Source organism: Dreissena polymorpha, chromosome 12 (genome assembly GCF_020536995.1).
Source record: "Dreissena polymorpha isolate Duluth1 chromosome 12, UMN_Dpol_1.0, whole genome shotgun sequence".
NCBI classification, from domain to species: domain Eukaryota; kingdom Metazoa; phylum Mollusca; class Bivalvia; order Myida; family Dreissenidae; genus Dreissena; species Dreissena polymorpha.
Window position 1 is genome coordinate 21,754,221 of NC_068366.1, and position 6,254 is coordinate 21,760,474.

Below are 6,254 nucleotides of genomic sequence, written 5' to 3' on the forward strand. Positions count from 1 at the left end.
TTCTAAAAATGTAAATCAGAATGGGGCTCAAGACTGTGATATTAATCACATTACACATATGCATAAAGTATTGAATTGCTTGCTGTTTGTTCGAGCCGGTGTAAACATCACGCAATGAAATATTGCCAATTTTGAAATTTGATTGACAGGGACATCAACACAGCATTAGCTTAATATAGCTTAATGGATATTAGAAGGGGAGGTGATCGATAGTGGACGTGTTTACATCGGCTCTGTTAAAAATTAAAATTATAACATCTTCAAACTTTATTTAAACTCAAGAGGTACACAGAAACCATGTCAAGCCAGTACAGAGGTAAATATGCCCCAATAAGTGACGAAAACAGTTGGCAAACAAGAGAAACTAAACGAAGACGCCGGGCAACTAGCAGTTCGTCCACGAAGGACTCACCTCACCCACTCCAAGGTGACTTTAGCGTACACGAAACTGTAAAAACAACACGCGAACAGTTTTCTGAAATGAACATTGAGCACAAACTGACATGTCTGTTTGATATGATCTCTTCAAATAATTCATTAAATCATAAATTTGAATGCTTGAACCAAAACTTCATCCGCTCACAAGCAATTCACGACATTAGGGAGGCCCGTCTGAAGCTTCTAGAGTATAAAAGCATTGACATGGAAGCCCGTTCTCTTCGAACTAACTTGATATTTAGCGGCCATCACGAGTCTGAAAGCGGATGGCAACGAAGACCCTCTCCGCATCATCCGCGAGTTCATCAACAACAAACTAAATATGGACTCTGCAAGAGTTGGAATTGTCGAGGCTCGTCGGATAGGCCGGCGCATTGTAGCCCGGTCCCAAGGACCACCACGTTGTAGGGCCATCCTTGTTACCTTCACAGACCTGCGTGACGTGAACGCCATAATGGACAACGCAAAGTTGTTACGTGGAACATCTTTTGGTATATCTCGTGACTATCCCCGCGAAATAAGCGACGCCCGTAAGCAACTGTGGCCAGAGTTCAAAGCGGCGCGAGATAAATACGGTGCTCAGAACGTCAAACTGGTCTTCCCTGCTGCCCTGATGATCCGCGGAGAAACAGTAAATAACTTTTTCCCAGATTGGCATAGCACGCTCCGTGGTTCTAGAAACGCCGATGTGACGGCACATGTGGAACAGCGGTTCCAGCAACTAACGACGTGCCTACCTCCACAAGCGGCAAAAGAATGCGTTGACGCGCACCAGGTCACACAGGAATCAGGGGTCAAGGCGCGCTCAGAGCAGCGCCACAACCAATTTCCATCCGGAATTTCCCACGAATTGAGAGAGTCATGCGTTGAGCCGGGCAAGCACACACAGGAACCAGAGCACATCGACAGCGCATCGGACGGATCAGACCAGGAAACCACACCGGAGGCCCAGCGATCCGCAAACACTAATTCGGGCGACGCGTCACATGCCAGCAAGGGGAAGAGGCCCGCGCGCGTCACAAATTCAGAACCGGGTTACTTGATGAAGGTTCACCCAGCCATGCCCAGCATGTCTTCAAAGTCTCCAACCAACCGCACCGAAGACAAAGCGCCATCTGACAGCAACATCAACCTGATCCAATCCTCTATCGTCTAGGGACACACGGGGAATGTGGCATTTTGTGATCGATGTCTCAAGATACCGTGCTCCTCCTCTAAAACGCACTGTGAACATGTTCAAGTCCCGTATTTCTCCGAAACTAGGAACGCTAATGAAATCGCTCCTGAAAAAAGGAAACCATGTGACAAAATATGTAATAGTTATGATTCATCGCCAAATATACTGAAAATTGGCTCCCTAAATGTATGTGGCCTAAAAACTAGATCCAAATTTCCCGACTTTGTAGAAGCTGTGAAAATGTTTGATATACTATGTGTCCAGGAAACCAAACTTGACCAGTACGATCTTGTTTCTGTACCCGATTATTCTTTTTTGTCAAAACCGAGACAAGACAAATACAAACGAAAGTCAGGCGGTCTGGGATTTTTTGTTAACAACAATCTGAAAAAAATGTTTAATTTGACTACTTTAGAATCTAATTGTGAATACGTATACTGGTTAAATGTATGTGACGGAATTGACAGTTATGTTATTGGTAACATTTATATTCCACCCGAAAAATCGCGTTTCTATAACGATGACGAATTATTCGCGCTTGAAACAGAAATAACCTCAAAATGTCTTCAATATGATAAACTCATTCTAACTGGTGATACAAATTGCCATACATCAAACTTGCCGGATTACACAATTATAGACAACTTTCTATGTGACCATTTCCACCTTGAAGAAAATACACTCTCCCCCTGTAACAATGTAGACTTACTGGAACAATTGCATATCCCCATTACACGCAAATCCCAGTGCACTAAAGTTAATAAAACCGGAACCAAGTTACTGGAAATATGTAAACTGAATAATTTACTTATCTTAAACGGGCGGTTAGGCAATGACTCTACTATCGGGAAATTCACATTCCGTAATACATCGGTTTATAGATTATACAATTTCAACACCCCAAATTTTACACCAGTTTAAAGAATTTGAAATTATTGAACTCGACGGGCTATACTCTGATGGTCACTGCTTGCAATCTATGTCTTTACAAATATCACATAAATCAAAACAAACAGCCAAAATTGATCAAGAAGGCAAACATAACTGCCGGTTACCCAAGTGGAAATCGATAAAAGAGCAGGAATTCGTCAATAATCTAAATGACACAAAACTAGCCGAAATAACGAATATGTTAAACAATTGTCCTAAATGATAAAATCAAACCCTATTTAAACGACGTTAGTGATAAAATATCAAAACTATTCATTGAATCCGCTAAAACTACATTCAATCACAATATTATAATAATAATAATAACCATACAAGAATGACATGCCCTAAAAATAATATATTGCACAAACCATGGTTCGGGCCTCAATGCCGGTCTGCTCGCAATAAATATAATATTGCTCGTAAGGCGTATCATATAAACAAATCCGATCAAAACAAACACAAGTTAAACACCGCAAGTCGCCACTACAAGCACGTGCTTAATACCTTTATCCGCAAACACAAATACACTGCGGACAAAAAATTACGCACCCTAAGCTCAAAACAGCCTAGTGATTACTGGAAGTATCTCAATAGCCTAAACACAAAAACAATGTGACAAAAGCCCAACCATTGAACAATTTTACGATTTTTTTAAAAACACAAACTCTACCACTTATACTAACGAAACACTCCCAGCAATGGACGACACATACACGCCTGTCATACACACAGTTGAAACCCTAAATAGACCGATTACAGCGCAAGAAATCCAAAAAATGATTGTTAAACTTAAAAATAGTAAAGCGTCTTCAGAAAACGACAATATATTAAATGAATTTATAAAGAGCACATCGCATATCATGCTTCCAGTGTATTGTAACCTCTTCAACATAATTCTAAACACCGGTGAATTACCAGACACATGGCTGATTGGCACCATAAAACCGATTTACAAAAACAAAGGATCAAACACTGAACCTTGTAATTACCTGCCCCATAACAATTCTAAGCTGCCTAGGAAAATTATTCACCTCTGCTATTAACCAACGTATTAATTCATTCCTGATTGAAAATAAATTACTCAACGAAAACCAGGCAGGATTTCGTGCAGGATATTCAACAAATGATCACATACTTCCATTAAACATATTAATTCAAAAATTAAGATCCGAAAAGCGGAAACTATTTTGTTCATTTGTTGATTTCTCTGCTGCATTCGACTCAATTTGGAGAGCAGGCTTGTGGTTTAAAATGTTCAAACAAGGAATAAGAGGAAAAGTATTTGAAGTTATAAGAAATATGTATGCAAATATTAAATCATGCGTCTCATCAAATGGCAATACATCCCCTATGTTCTACAGCTCGTGTGGTGTTCGCCAAGGCGGAAAATTTATCCCCCATACTGTTCTCAATGTACTTAAACGATATTGAAGACTATCTAAAACTACATAGTACAGGAATTGACATGGAAGTTCTTTCTAGAGATACCACATACTTTGTGCAGTTGCTCGTCCTGCTATATGCAGATGACACAATAATATTTGGCCAGACCGATTGGATTTTAATAATAGCCTTAGACTTTTTTATGACTATTGCCAAGAATGGAAATTGAATATAAACTACTCTAAAACTAAAGTTATAGTCTTTGGAACAAATAAACCAAACAAATACAGGTTCTTTATTAACAACCAATTCATTGCAACTGTAAAAGAATGTAAATATTTAGGAGTCGTTTTTACTTCCTCTGGAAGTTTCCTGAATTGTAAAAGACATTTAATAGCCCAAGCCAATAAAGCGATGTTTAGTCTATTGTCACGAATCAACAATTTAGACCTTCCCATTGATTTACAAATTAAATTATTTGACCATACAATCCTGCCAATCTTAACATACGGATGTGAAATTTGGGGGTACGAAAACCTAGATATTATTGAAAAATTTCACTGTAACTTTCTTCGAAGGATAACCAACACAAAAGTGTCTACCCCAAAATACTGTCTTTATGCTGAATTGTGTCGATATCCGCTAGATATCGTAATAAAAACGAGAATGATAAAATATTGGAATAAAATTGTCTTGGAAAAAAGTGATAAACTATCCCATCTTACATACAAATATACACTTAACTCTCAATTAAATTTTAAATGGACAGAAAGTATCAACAATATTTTGAATTCCACTGGTCTCTCGCATGTTTGGTTGCAGCAAGAAAATACTATTTCTAAAACCATCCATAATAATGTTAGGAAAGTCTTAATTGATCAATTCATTCAAAACTGGCGGTCACAACTAGAAGTATCCTCCAAAGGTCAAATGTATGCGCTTTTTAAAGAAAACACACAGATAGAAAAATATTTGTTAATTTTACCTGAGTCCTTAAGACTAAGCATGCTGCACTTCCGAACGGGAATCATCGACTCCCAGTAGAAGACCGGTCGTTTCGCTCAACCGTTTATTCCTCACGAAAACCGTAAATGTACTCTCTGCAAAAAAAATGTTATCGGTGACGAGATGCATTACCTTCTAATATGCCCGTTCTTTAACGCGAAAAGAGCTAAATACATCCCCCGTAAATATCGGGTACATCGGAATGTTATCAAATTCAAAAATCTTATGTGTGTAACCAGTCCTTGTATATTACGAAATTTGGCACAATTTATGAAATCCATAATACACTTTTTCAAACGCTAATAATAAAATACTGCTTAATGTTATATAAACCAACAACGTATTACTCTTTACGACTATAAATAGTTTTTTGGCTATAATTTTCCTGGATTCTACGAAAAAAATAGTTTGTCTCTGTACTAAACCTAATATATGCAGGAACAAAGCCATCAAAGTCATATCCATACACCAAATGTTAACTCCGTCATTTAATGAGCAAGTTATAAAAATGTACTTACTATTGCACGGCGCATTATGGTTAAACACGTTGCCGGTTTTTAATCCTTCACTAAATTGCAAACACAGTGCTGGTATCAAAATGCTGTACACGATACGCTTAGCCGAACACTCAAAATACTCCTGTCACCTTATCAATGAAATTCCTCACTTACTATCGACCAATTAAAAGTTAACATCCCTCACTGCATGTGGGCCCACTGAATGATATACACTATACCTTTAAAACACGATCCTTGTATAGCGCAATACTTAACCATGATGTACATCAGTGTCTTAAATACATTATAGTATACTATAATATGAAATATTACTTCCCGCATTAAATGAAACAAAAACCTACATAATGTAACCCCTTGGCTACCCTCCTATAACTTTCTTTCGATGGGAGAGTGCCAGAATGGGGTGAGCTATATTTAAAATTACTCCCACGCAGTATAGTGCACAAAATAGTAAAGGACCCGCGTTTCCCTGATCGTAAAATGATATATATCTAGTACCTCATCGTTGGTCTCTTACCGATCGTGCGCGCTTGGTTTAAATGAATATATTATTCTACAATAAAAAATGTTATACCATATGATTCGTGTAATAACCTGAAATTAAACTTTTGCTTATAATACATTTCTGTGTAGGCAATACATAATGTGTTATAATGATGGCTGTATGTTTTACTCTATGTCTTACTGCCGAATCGATGTAAGCTGTATTTATTTCCTTGCAAATAATGTTCCTTTTTTGTCAAAGTTATGTCTGTAGACAACAACTAAATATAATCGATATGTAAGTGACTTCTTATACA

At 37.8% G+C, this 6,254-nt stretch overlaps 1 long non-coding RNA gene across 1 annotated transcript; it reads right to left on the reverse strand.

Moving 5' to 3' along the window:
* Nucleotides 1-249: 249 nt before the first annotated feature.
* Nucleotides 250-4,973, reverse strand: LOC127853864 (uncharacterized). Its single transcript, XR_008036778.1, has 2 exons — nt 4,917-4,973; nt 250-1,721 (listed from the first exon to the last, which is right to left on the reverse strand). It is a non-coding gene; the product is annotated as an uncharacterized LOC127853864 (long non-coding RNA).
* Nucleotides 4,974-6,254: the final 1,281 nt, after the last annotated feature.